Source organism: Macaca nemestrina, chromosome 6 (assembly GCF_043159975.1).
Source record: "Macaca nemestrina isolate mMacNem1 chromosome 6, mMacNem.hap1, whole genome shotgun sequence".
Lineage (NCBI taxonomy): Eukaryota > Metazoa > Chordata > Mammalia > Primates > Cercopithecidae > Macaca > Macaca nemestrina.
In genome coordinates, this window is record NC_092130.1 from 16245706 (window position 1) to 16260746 (window position 15041).

A 15041-nucleotide genomic window follows, 5' to 3' on the forward strand; every position below is an offset into this window, starting at 1 on the left:
AAAAATGCTGTTATATAGAAAGGAGATTAAATGTATTCTGTAATATAAGGAAAGCATTGGGATTTAGTAACGAATAATTCATGGTACAGAAAGACTTTCCTATGCATTGTCTTTTTCAGTTGATGTTCCATTCACTCACTCACTCACTCACTCATTCATTTACTCAGTAAATATTTAGCAAATACCCCTATGTGCCAGGCTTGGTTTTAGGCACACAGGCCACATTAGTAAACAGCATGAGAAGGACAATGCAGTCTGGTTTGTAGTGAGTGCTGTCAGCTAGTAAACAAGAAAGGCCTGGCTGAGTGAGGCTTTCCAACAGTGATCAATGCCATGAAACAAATAAAATAAATTTTGAACTAATGAGGATTAATGTGAATGGGGAGTCTTTTTAGATTAGATATAAGGTCAAAAGTGGCCTGTTTGAGATGGTGACATTTGAATGAGCCAGCCCCACAGCTATCTACAAGGGGTGAAAAAGGTGAAAGAAAGGAGTGGTCAGTGTCAGAACATTGCAATAAAAACAACACATACAAAGTCCTCAGGTGGAAGTGGACTTGGCCCCTTCTAACAGCAGGTAGGCTCATTGGGGGTGGGATATTGTGGAGACTGGGAGAAAGGTGAGCGTGGTAAATATTATTAGAGAAAATCAATAGTTCTAGCATGGGGGTAATGTTTATTAATCCTTGTTTCATATTTGAATCACCTGGGAAACCCTTAAAATTACCACTGCCTAGGCTACACCTGAAACCAATTCAATCAGAATGCCTGGGTGTGATACCTATGCATCAGCTGAGAATAGCTCACATGGAGAATCACTCACATGATGATTTACAGATTCTGTGGAATGAATTCTGTATTTCTTTCTAAGTGTAATGGCAGCATATCTCCCCTTGAGTGTCTTTTCCTGTCTTACATCTAAGAATAGATAATAAAAGCCTTACTAAACACATTGAACAACATCACCATCTCATCAGGTCAACTCTTTATATATTCCACAACTAAAGAAATTACATTTCCCACAACCAAATATTTAATCAATACATTCTGCCTTTTATAATTTACTTCTACATTTTCTACATGTCTGTCAAACTACTACTTCCCCTTTTGTTTCCTCAGAAGGTCATTTTACTCATTATCTTGTGTTTTCCTGATCACAGACACAGCACTGGCATTTTCAAAGTTACAAGCAGCAGATTCCTTCAGGTTTTCAGGGTCACACACCCATGAAGTCTAACAAGGTGAATCGACTCCTGGAGCAGATTTTCTTTTCCACATTTAATAGAAAAAGTTTAAGTGTGCCATTAATTATTTTGATTTTGGTGATGCAAACTTGTCTTCAGTGGATTCCAGGTATCAGGTATAGAATACTGCGTATCATCAATCTTGACTTTCAACACGGAATGCCGGCCGTGGAAGTTCTGAGTATACCTTAGACCAGACATGCACTTGGGGCTTTTTATGAGTTACATTAGAACAGTTGAAAGTATTTCATGTTTTTAAAATAAGAAAGTTTTAAAAATTACATGTGATCATACTTCTTAGCTCTCACTCTACTGACTCTCATTTTCTTGCCAAATCTCTCCTTAATGGGTTGTTATTTGGAGAGCTATTTGTGATAATGCATTGGGGGGCTGGAGGCGGGATGGGAAAGGTGAAAAGGATAGATTGGGGATGGTCTCATCACCTTCTGCATTGAAGTTAATAATTCCAGGGAAACTGGAGGAAAAAAAAGAGATGTTACCTTGATTTTTGACCATTAAGGGGAGATTAAAGAATTTAGCATAATATTGAAGATGTTGATAACCTTAAAATGTAATGTGCTATCCATTTCATGTTCTGTTCTTTTGATTGAGTAGTATTTTCTGATCCAGAAGCAAATACTGCATATTTTACATATTTCCTTACCTTGGTGTTGAATGACTTACAGAGCAGAAAGGACAATGAAGCTAAACAAGAGAGTAAGATTCTACTCTGCTGTTTCCATTTATCAGATCCCATGAGATTAAGAGCATTGAAACACAACTCTCATTACGAGATTCTGTTGCCCTCAAGGACATGACTCCCTGATGCCCTGATCCTAAATCGGAGTTTTATGAATCTTGATTACCTTGTGGAAAATAAAATGTATCAGAGAATTCAGCTTCACATCTATTTGTGCGGGGGAGTTAAATTTATTTCCTGACAACATCAGCAAGTCTGATTTTAGAGAATGCAGCTCATTAGAATAAGTTAACCATATTAGAATATATGCAGCTCCACTCCCCTCTGCCAGCTGCTCTGGGTGCTACAGTGCATCCTGAGAAGCCATAGAGGAAACAGACCCACATTCACCCTCATTCACTGATTTTGTTCAGATCAGGTAATTGTTTCAAACAAACTAACAAACAAAGACATCTCTGACAGCCAAGGTTTAGTCATTTTCCATATCAGGTCCTGGGCAAGGGGAAGTCCTATGAGAAACTGGAGTACCACACAGAACCCCCAAATTCAAGCCATAGGATGCAGATAGAGAGTTGGTAAATAGAAAGACACTCATCGGTACAGCATCCAGTTTCTGACTGAAGTATTTGGACTCTCTTGTTCTCCTAGCTTGAAACTACAAAAAGATTTTGCTAATGTTCCTATGTTCAAAATGTATTTAATTTTTTACTTTGTTCTAATCATTCCTTCCATATACACAATCTATCCCATTCTTCATTCACAATGTTGCTAGTGCTTTTCAGATTGTTATCCTCTTAACACTTAAATTACTGCTCAATATCCAAATTAATCCATGCTCTTAAATTCTCAGACAACGTGGCTCCTCTCTCCAACACACATGCGTATGTATGCACACACTCATTCTCATACATGGGAAATCCATCCTTTCCAATCTCAGTAGATTGGAAAAATCTTGCTAAAGTATCTTTTTTATAAGATTTCACAAACTATAGTCACTAGAAATGTATATAATATTTACATAGAAATATTCACTGGTATTAGTGTATTATTCCACTTCTTGAAAACCTTAAGTGTCTCTTCATTTAGAATGAAAGGCAAGCACAGCACCTTAACCTGGCCCTACGTATCTTTACTACCTACTGGAATTCAGACTCTTAAACAGGTCACAGAGGGTTTCATGGGCATCCATGGGACTTTGCACATAAAGTGCTCAGCACCGTGCGTGACACATTGAAAGAACTCAAAAAAGATGGTTGTAATCATTATCACTATTTTATTATTTCAATATAAGGTAGCCTTAGGATAATCCGGCTTGTTAACTCCAGTTTCTTAAATCATTTGAAGTATTCTTGTGAATTGCCGTTTCCACACTTTCAGTTATATTTATCTCCCCTTCACTTATATATTTTACTTTTTTTTTTTTTTTTTTTTTTTTTTTTTGAGACTCAGGAAGGGCACATGGGGTAGTAGATAGGAACACCGGTGTCTGCCATCTGACTATTTGATTTTGAAGCCTGACTTCACTATTTCCTAATTTTATGTAAGTTGTTAACCTCCCTATACCTCAGTCTCCCTATAGGTAAAACAAGTTAATCAAAACATTCATTTCCTGGATATGTGAGATTTAAATGAGACAATGTAGATCGAATATTTAGTACAGATCTCGGCATGCAGTAGACGCTCAAATGATATTTTCCGAATGATTGAGTTCAAGTTCTATATTCTCTGAAAACCTTTTCTCAGACAGCCAAGCCTCTGGTGATTCAATCTTTATTCTGAAAACAGTCTGTGCCACTCACTCGTGGCATAGAATCTTTGCCTTTTTACAGCATTGTCATTGTCTTTAATTATGTAACTTTTATTTCAATATTAACTTTTGCACTGCAAAATGGCTGTCAACTTTTAGAAGAGACAGGGAATCATACTCTGCCTCCCCCACTTAGAATGTCTACCATGAGGATTTTTCTTCATTATTCACTTACTCACTTACCATTCATTCAACAAATATGTACTGTCATGTTGATTTGATTAAGACCACCTGTATTACAGAATCTTTGATCTCATGGGATTGAGAATTTTGTAGGAGAAAACAAATACAACATTAGAAGAGTACAAGCTGTTAAATTAATTAAAATTATAGCCAACAAATATTGTTTATTTTACATCACTGACAGAATAAATATGTCTTCACATATATATTGTATACCCATGCAGAGAGGATAGAACTAGGAAGAGGAGTAAGCTCATATCAAGCCATAGCTAAGAATTGACTACTCAATGTTTTAGAAATTTACAATTTTTACTTACCATGTGTGATGTTTAATATTAGGTGTCAGCTTGATTGGATTGAAGGATGCCTAGATGGTTTGTAAAGTATTGTTTCTGGGTGTGTCTGTGAAGGTGTTGCCAGAGAAGACTGACATTTGAGTTGATGAACTGGGACAGAGAGACCCACTCTCAATGTGGGTAGGCACCATCCAATACACTGCCAGTGCAGCTAGAACACAGCAGGTGGAAGGAAATGGGATAAGCTTGCTTGCTGGGGCTCCTGGCTTCTTTCTTTTTCCCCTGTGCTATATGCTTCCTCTCGCTCCTCCTGCCCTTGCCTATCAGACTTCAGGTTCTTCAGCGTTTAGACTCTTGGACTTACACCAGTGGCTTGATGGGGGTTCTTGAGCCTTTGGCCACAGGCTGAAGGCTGCACTGTCAGCTTCCCTGGTTTTGAGGCTTTTGGACTCAGACCAAGCCACTACTGGCTTTTCTCTTTCCCAGCTTGCAGATGGCTTATAATGAGACTTCACCTTGTGATAGTGTGAGCCAATTCTCCCTAATAAACTCCATTTCATATATATATATACACATATATCCTATTAGTTCTGTCCCTGTAGGGAACCCTGACTAATTCACCATGTCATCGTTAAGTGATACAAAGTATTGGTGGCAATATTCATTGCTCAGTTTCCCTAGCTTTAATAACTATTCTCATGAAGAATTCTTGCTTTTTTACAAAGTGTGGGCATGATTCAGAAAGCCTTATATCATCCACTGGCTAGTGTTCTCTATTAATTCCTATCAAAATAATTTTATGTCTTCAGCACATGATTGGGTACCCAGACTGTTGCTGAGTTGCTGAAAAGGAAACAGGACATTTAGGATGGAACAGTGTGTCAGCAACAGCTGCTCAAACTTAATATGTGGAATCTGTTAGCTAGGCAAACAGTCAAAAGTGGCATTTATCAAAAGCATTTATCAGGGGGAAAAGAAAACGCACAGGAGACAATAGTGTTCTATTGATCTGCAAGAAGTTTATTTTTCCATTCAGCAATGTTAAACTAATCAATTTCTTAAATAAAGCAAAAATACTAGTATTGATAATCCCAATGATGGCTTAAGTTTTCTAGGACAACAGAGGTATCATATTGATGTTGTAATAACGCAAATGCCAGGCTTGATTGTGTTTGACATGTTCACTGGTGGGTTTTGATTGCTGGAATTAATTCCTCACTGCGAAAGAGATGTTTTCAAGATGTTGAGTTTAGGGCTGGTGAATTGGAAGGATTAAAAAAAAAGGACTTTTTTATTTCCTCCTCCCTTGGTTGCCGTAGATGTTTAGTAATCCCAGGAAGTCGAGAAAGAAAAATGGTATTGTAAAAGTAATGGAGTTAAAAAATCAAAACTGGCTGCTTTAGTCTAAGTTATATAATAATTCCAAAGATTTAGCAAATTGAATTTTAATGTCCATAATTAATGTGTTTATAATACTTACAATATTTATTTAAAATATTATACAGATGTGTATTTTGGAAAGTCTTTTTAAACCAGATTTTCATGCCACAGATTACTATGTAGTGAGCTATCCACTACTCATTCAATTTCTGTTCATGTTACCTAGGCCTATCCCACTGTGTTCCCCACCAAATTTTAGAATACAGCTGTAGATAAGATAAGGAGGAGGCAGTTAATGTAAGCACCTCTTATTTAAACCCCAGGAAGAAATGTCAGCTGTCATCAAATATTTCTAACTCTGGGTGACTCACAGCACATTTTGGGGGGTCTGTTCTAATTGTCCAACTCAGGGATATTTTTTAAAAAGCATAAATTTGATCTCACTGTGCATCCTTTTTCTTTAAATTTTATTTCTAATATTCAGAGTGAAGATGGTATTAGAAATATTCTTGGCTGGGTGTGCTGGCTCACATCTGTAATCCCAGCACTTTGGGTGGCCAAGGCGGGAGAGTCGATTGAGCCCAGATCCTGAGAAGTTGAGGACAGGTCACTGCACTCCAGCTTGGGCAACAGAGCAAGACCTTGTCTTGAAAAAATATATATTTATTCGTATTATGTACATATCACTGATTGTATGAAAGAAACTCTACAAGCTCAAGAGGAGTGTGATAGAATTTAAGCTCTAATCATTTTGTTACTGAAAGAGTCAGTATACCAATATATACCGATTCAGATAAAACTCTCATAAACTTGTTAAAAAATAAAATGAAAAAAAAAGACAACATATTTTTTCAAATCAGTTATAAATCATCAGTGAAATAAAATATTTTAAATATTGAAAAATTAACAAAACTATTTTTCTCAAGTATGAACAGTAATCTAAGAGATTGCAAAAGCAATGAAAAAACTACTTAGCTTGTACAAATCATTAGTGAACAAGCCCACATAAACACAAGTGCATATGTAAATGCTGTTTTAAAAATGCATTTTAGGGGGAAAATCCTCTATAATAGGCGTTATGGGAAGGTCAACAGCATAAAACAGTGATACTAGCTAAAATGAGAATGCCCTTGAGGAATCGTGGAAACCCACAGAAAAGTATCTGCCAGCATCTTTTGCAAGATAGTGTTATGAGAAAAGAGATGAAACAAATCTTACACGTAGCGTGTAGTCTATGAAATACATTTAACACCTTGCTCTGTGAAATTTTACTTGCAAAAGCAATTTATTTTAGAGGAAACGTATTTTTTTCTGTAATAGCTTGTCAAATAACTGTAAAATTAGTCAATTAAATGTTGTTTAATGATAAAGAAAACATGTGTGGGTGGTTTACCTGTCAGAAGCACAGTGCTTGAATATTATTGGGGAAAGGGCAGGAAAGGCAGAGGTGAAAATGGAGACAGCCAAGGTGGTTAACAGACTGAAGACACAGAGAAGCAGAGAGTTTTAATGTATGCTGTGAGGTAAACTGGAGAAAGAGGTGATGAAAATACAATTTTAGGAAGATTTCTAATATGGTTTAGCTGTGTCCCCACCCAAATCTCACCTTGAATTGTAATAATCCCCACGTGTCAAGGGCAGAACCAGGTGGAGATAATTGAATCATGGCGGGCAGTTTCCCCCATACTGTTCTCTTGGTAGTGAATAAGTCTTGCGAGATCTGATGGTTTTATGAATGGGAGCTCCCTTGAACAAGTTATCTCACCTGTTGCTATGTAAGACGTGACTTTGCTCCTCATTTGCCTTCTGCCATGATTATGAGGCCTCCCCACCCAGGTGAAACTGTGAGTCAATTAAACCTCTTTCCTTTATAAACTACCCAGTTTGGGATATGTCTTTATTAGCAGCATGAGAACGAACTAATACAATTTCCATATGAAGCAATATGTAAAATTTCTATAATATCCCTTTAAAGAAAACTTTCAGTATAGAGTCACAATATTCTTCAAGAATTCTTGAGGAGATATATCTTAGTGAATATGTTGAAGAGCAAAGAGCAGGCTCATTATTGCTTAGAATTATTTGACTTGTATTTTGAATATGATAGTCTGGCAGGTTTGAACTTCGATATACAGGTCAACTGATCCTGCATCAAATAATGTCTTCCAAGGATTCCAAGGAAACTATCATAAGAAAGTGAGGCATTGGTGCCAAACTGAGATCACAGGCATATGTAGAATGATGTGTAGAATGATGCTTTGTTTGAGATTATGTTACTTTATCCAGTTGAATAAGTGTTAACAAAAATGACCAAACAAAAATTTCCTAGTGAAATTACTCACCAATTTGGAGCTTCAGTAAACACTCAGTTTCTTAAAGCAGGGCTCCTTCTAAATCGTAGAGAATAAAATTATTATCTCTGAGAATACTGGTGTAACCAAATGATGAAACCATTCTCTAATAGTCAATGTTGAAGAATCTGACTAGATCGCTGTTGTTCCATTTCCTCCTTCTGGACACATGGGAAGACTGACTGCATTTTCCAGTCTCCTTTTCAATTAAGTTTATGGACCTGTGACTAGTTTTTATTAAATGGAATGTGAGGAGAAGTGGTATTTGTCACATCTGGGCCAAAGTTAACATGAGAAGAGGGGAAAGCATTGATGGTTGTTTATTTTGTTTTATTTTACTTTGAGAAAGACTTGGTAAATATATAATGGGCTTGATTCAAAGAGAGCAAGAATGTCTTGAAATGTCAGAGGCTTGCACTTGTCATTCAAAGATATAACTTTGCCATTGATTCTACCAGACAATTCTTCATAACTCTTCAATGTCTGTAAAGATTAAGCTTAAGGAATGTATCAGAATTAGTGGTTATTTTTAAACTAGGTAGAGAGCTAGCATAATGGTTCACTCATCTGAATCATTAAAGCAATGTACATAACTAATCAGATAGTAACCCAGGTTCCTCTTCTCTACAGTGAGGTTTGTTTGGTTCTCATTACCATAGAACCATAATTTACTTGCCTCCGTGTTCTGAAAGTTGTTCAGATTGGGTTCAGATCTGAAGGATAAGTGATGCTCATGAGCTCTAGCCAGAGAGACTAATTGTGTTGTAGCCATCATTTTTATAGGACATTGTAAACTTGTACACTCTGCACAGCTGCGGCTATTAACCATGAAATACACATTACAGCTATATTTTATCATATAGATAAACTGGATCACTCCTGGAGCTTTCTTCTTCCACATTGTGTATTTAACTCTATGGCAATTCAAACTTATCTTTGCCTCACTCCATGGCACTGAATGTTGCCTCAGGATAAGATCCTGGATTAAAATGAGTTAACCTTCAAAGTATGGAAGAGAACTTTACATGACATGTAAATTCTTTATCATAAAAAGTTGATTTAAAGTATTCTAGGGGTATTTTTAAAAATTAAAATTCATAATGCATATTAAAATAATCAGGATTTTTATAGCCCTGGTGACTTAGGTTGTTAGATGTGCCAAAGGAATTTTTTCTCTACTTTTTTTTTTCATCTGTCATTAATTGGTGCTGTTTTTACACAGAACTGTCTTCCTCTGGAGTCTCCACCTGCAGTAACTTATTATAGATTCTTCAGTTCCATTATTCATATTTGTGCTTCTGTATCTAGATACCACCCTACTGTCATACACTTTATGTGACACATAGTGCTTAGAACTTGCTACCATTAAATGCTGAAAAATAAAATAGAAATCCCATTCATTTAATGTTCTATAATTTGACAAGTCTCCAACATGGGTTGGAGAATTGTAACTTCTCAAATCCTGTAGCTGGCAGTTTAGAAAACCAATAGTCAATAAATTATGAAAATAGAAAAATACCTAAAGCATATGAGATATAGAGAAATTAAGTCTTTACATATAAAACTGGTAACAGCAAAGACTTCATATTAGCCCATTTTCACACTGCTATAAAGAAACACCCGAGACTGGGTGATTTATAAAGGAAAGAGGTTCTTCTTTCAGACAATGGATTATAAACAATACATTGAAACCCTGAAGTAACTCTGGTACTTGCAAACAAAGTTTCCTAGAGGATGTTGTTTGAGTTATCTATTCAGAGATTTAACTATCAATATTTCAGATTCACCTTGTTATAGAATGGTGCCATATAATTAAGTATCCAAACATAAACCTTAAAAATGATGCTTGTAAAGATGTCCCATGGACATACACACTAATGAAATCACACAGGGATGCCCTCCCCTGGTAACAGGTAAAACAGACTGCATTGAAGAATTTATAATATCTAACACTTAATTGTGGAGTCAAAATGACTACAAAGTTCTCATGAGTGCATTTAGTTTCATTACACATTAGCTGACTTCTTCCCAGAAATGTTGCAAACCATGCCTTCGAAGGATTGATACCCATATACTTGACTAACCAAAGCAAGATAAATGATTTAGAACCTAGTCACTCTAATCACTACAAAAAGATAAAGGATAACTTTTTAAAATGTATTTGATTTTTACTAACCTGTTGCCTTGATGAGTTGAGCACTATAGTATAGGGGCTTGATTTTAAATGATATAAAACCAATTTAAACTTGTTTAAGCAACTAAATAATTTATTTGGTTTCACATATGGGAAGCCCATGGGTAGACGAAGCTGGCTTTACACAAGCAATGTTAAATGCCTCAGGAATGTCATTTGGACTGTTTCTTTCTCTCTTGGCTCATTCCCTTTGTATAGTGATTTCAATTTTAGGCAGGTTTCCCATTTGCCATGAAAGATGACCAAATCAGCTACATGATTTGAGAGCATATAGTTTGAGATCTCAAAAAAAGGGAAGCCCTCTTTCTTCACATTCCATACATAACAGGAAAGCTTTTTACTGACTCTCCTTGTTTTATGGACCTATCACAGGCCCAACATCTGTGACCATGGCAATTTGAGTTGGGATGACACTCTAGTCCTATAGCTTGTGGCCAGGTGAGTCAGGCACCATGAGTGATAGCTTTACCATGACAAAATGGAGTAAATACTGGCATCTGCTTTTCTCTCACATAAGAGAAATGCTGGTATTTTTATACCACATAACCACTTCTGATATTTTCTAAACGCTGAAATGATTCCATGATGGTAAAGAATGTGTACAGTAAAGCCTGGCCATAAAATGCCTCTCCATACCCATTGTAGGTCATCCCTATATAGGGATGAAGCATACACATTTTATTTTTACCTCAGGGATTATGTGATAGAGCAAGTGTGTATGCTCTCAATAGGCAGATTAAGCCAAAAATAAATATTCTTTTGTGTAGAATTGAATAAAACCTTGTAAGAATTTTCTCAGTAGTGCATTCTCACAGAAAAATAAGCCAGTAGCAAGAAGAGTAGCATTATTTCAGCATAGTTTGCATAATTACTTTCCATACATATTGTAGCTTAGCTTGTAGTTACCATCCCATAGTGTCATTTTAAATTAATAGGCTTGCATATATTTTACCATAGTACCTTTTATATGTTAGCTAAGAAAATAACAACTGTAATTCTACCTATAGTTGCTCAAAGATTTTTAAAATTGATGATTTTTCATCCATATTATTTCTTTTAAATGCTTCAAAGAACAGTTTCAGTGGACTTTCATATAGCTATATTATTTTGGCTTAGAAAACAGACAAAAACAATAGATACTGTACACTACACTTGGAAACATCTTTTTTTTTTTTTTTTTTTTTTTTTTTGAGATGGAGTTGTGCTCTTGTCACCCAGGCTGGAATGCAATGGCACAATCTCAGGTCACTGCAACCTCAGCCTCCCTGGTTCAAGCGATTCTCCTGCCACAGTCTCCCGAGTAGCTGGGACTACAGGCGCCTGCCACCACACCCAGCTAATTTTTGTATTTTTAGTAGAGATGGGTTTTTGCCATGTTGGCCAGGCTTATCTCAAACTCCTGACCTCTAGTGATCCACCCACCTTGGCCTCCCAAAGTACTGGGATTACAGGTGTGAGCCATCGTGCCCAGCATACTTGAAAACATTTAATGGCTATTTTGAGTCTTTCAAAATTAGGAGTTAGAATTTTGGATTAAGTCACCCAAACGTATTATTTTATCAGAGTTTCCACCACAACTCATCCCATTTGTTAGGAACATTTATTAAATCAATACTGAATATTGCATACGTCACACAATGTAAACAATTATAAGAGAAATAGAAGATTCACCACATTATAATCAAAGAGGAGAAACAGAACATACATAAAATACACACAGGACAGGCCAGGCACAGTGGCTTATGCCTGTAATGCCAGCACTTTGGGAGGCTGAGGTGGGAGGATAACCTGAGGTCAGGAGTTTGAGACCAGCCTGGCCAACATGCTGAAACCCCATCTCTACTAAAAATACAAAAGTTAGCTGGGCGTGGTGGCAGGTGCATGTAATTCCAGCTACTCAGGAGGCTGAGGCAGGAGAATCGCTTGAACCAGGGAGGTGGAGATTGCAGTGAACTGAGATCATGCCATTGCACTCCAGCCTGGCGGACAAGAGCAAAACTTCATCTCAAAAAAAAAAAAAAAATACACACAGGACAATCTCATATATCCAGATGAATTGGCATTGAGCTATGTATGATGTGAAAACTTCAGCTAGAAAGAAAATTGAACCTCAATGGAAGGGACACCATGTTCTCTTGCATCACACCTTACTCTCCTCCTGGGTCCTAATCCTCCCTGGGTAAGCTATAGCTGTGCAAGCAGAAAGGAAGAATTGTGGCATTAACCATTTGTAACTCTGCATGTGTATGACTCTTTGTCCACCCTGTACTGACCCCCTCACTCATTCATTGGTCCATTCATGTTTATGCACTTGCTTCATATATGGGTCAAGGAACTCATGCAGCTCTGGTAGCAGAAGTCTGCTGTTCTCCAGCAGAGAAATTTAGATGACAGAATGTTCTCCTTGAGAAACTAACATCCAGGTGAAAGCGACAGGAATATGAATATAGTTACAATTATCTTCAAGAATCTAAAAAAACTGAATAAGTAATGCAGAAAGGCAAAATGGTGTAGGATTTATGGGGTAATAAATCATATTCAGTATTTCCTCCATTAAATGTAGTATTCTAGGTACTGCAAAGCTAGCTGGAAAATTTTCATAGAGATGAGCCTAGGAAGAGATGATGAGTTCATTGATGAGGGAATATGGGTTTTTCATAAAGAAAACTTTATGTGAATTAGTCAAGACTTAGGTTTATGCTTATTGATCCATTGGTCTATGCATGTTTGCAACTTGCCTCACTCACATGTGATCATGGATCAGCTTTCTTTTTTTTTTTTCTGAGACGGAGTCTTGCTCAGTTGCCCAGGCTGGAGTGTAGTGGCGCTATCTCGGCTCACTGCAAGCTCCGCCTCCCAGGTTCACGCTATTCTCCTGCCTCAACCTCCCGAGTAGCTGGGACTACAGGTGCCCGCCACCACACCCGGATAATTTTTTTTTGTATTTTTTAGTAGAGACGGGGTTACACCATGTGAGCCAGGATGGTCTCGATCTCCTGACTTCGTGATCCACCTGCCTTGGCCTCCCAAAGTACTGGGATTACAGGCGTGAGCCACTGTACCCAGCCAGCTTTCTTTTGCTGTATAACAAATCATCCTAGAATACAGTGCCTTAAGACAACAGGGATTTGTTCTCAAGGGTCCAAGATGACAAAAACAGAAGCTTCAAGACCTCTTAAGGCATAACCTTGGAAGTCTCTCAAAATCACTTCTGTGTCATTCTGTGGTTCAAAACATGTCACAGGCTTTGTTCAGATTGGAAGGGAAGGAGCATATATTTTTCTTCTTGATAGGAGACATGGCAACTTTTAATTGGAAAAAGGCATGTGGATTGGAAAAAAATAGTTTAGTGCTCTTTGCAAACAATGTACCACACTAGGAGCTCTAGTCAAGGCGAAGCTTTTCTAAATTACTGAGTACATCACTGTTAGAATAGAATACTTGACCTTTTAAGGTGATAAAGCCTGTAAAACATGTGATCTGCTCATATTCCACAGTTTAAGTAAATCTCAATTATTCGGACGATGCCTTAACTTTGGTGTCATTCTTAAAATTAGATTTAAGACCTTTTTGTGAAAAAATAGCCTCCAAAATGGGAACAACTAGTGAAGTTCTATTTCACTAACACTCGGGATGTAATACCAGAGCCACTGATGGGCACTGACCCCCACCTTTTTCCTGCAGGCTGTCAGTTAATGTAGAGGCTGATAAGTCACTGTCAGGGCTCAACTGCACAAAGAAATGCTTGAATTTCAGAAGGAACTACCTGATGATCCAAAAAGCTTCAGAAAAATTAAGCTACGGTGGTAGAATTCATCGTGGCAAAGTAGTATTAATGGTGGGAATGCCCAAGAGTTTCTCAAATATTTTCAGCTCACTTTATGAATGAGAAATGGACCCAGACGCTACACGCAGTGGCTCATGCCCATAATCCCAGTACTTTGGGAGGCCGAGGCAGGTGGATCACCTGAGGTCAGGTGTTTGAGACCAGCCTAGCCAACATGCTGAAACCCCGTCTCTACTAAAACTACAAAAATTAGCCAGGCATGGTGGCAGGCGCTTATAATCCCAGCAACTTGGGAGGCTGAGGCAGGGAATTGCTTGAACCCAGGAGGCTGAGGTTACAGTGAGCTGAGATCACGCCACTGCACTCCAGCCTGGGTAACAGAGTGAGACTCCGTCAAGGAAGGGAAGGGGAGGGGAGGGGAAGGGAGGGGAGGGGAGGGCCGGGCAGGGCAGAGCAGGGCAGGGCAGGGCAGGGCAGGGCAGGGAAGGGAAGGGAAGGGAAGGGAAGGGAAGGGAAGGGAAGGGAAGGGAAGGGAGACCCAGAAAACCTAACTTGTTTAAGCTTAGAATTAGAAAGAGGTCAGCCTGTATACCACTCCACAATAGAGACCAGGACTAGAGCAACTACAATTACTATTCCAAACTATCACAACCCTGATTATGTAATTTATTTATATATATAAAAATATGGCAAAAGGTTTCTTAGTATGGCCTGTGGACCTCAGAAAGCCTATGGCTTTTCTGAATAGATATGTGTATATATGTGTATGTACTTGTATACATGTGTATGTGTATACATGTATATGTAAACATATATATATATGCACACACATAAACATGCATCTGTTTCTTTTTCATGCAAATGACACATTATCTCCTGAGTAACATCCTCAAGGGTAATACTGCTGGCCTGGCACAGTGGCTCATGCCTTGTTGTCCTAGCACTTTGGGAGGCTAAGGCAAGAAGACTGCTTAAGCCCAGGAGTTTGAGTCCAGCCTGGGCAGCATAGGGAAACCCCTGTCTCTACAAATAACAATAAAAAAAAAATAGCCAAGTACAGTGGCATGCACTTGTGGTCCCAGCTACTTGGGAGGCCAAG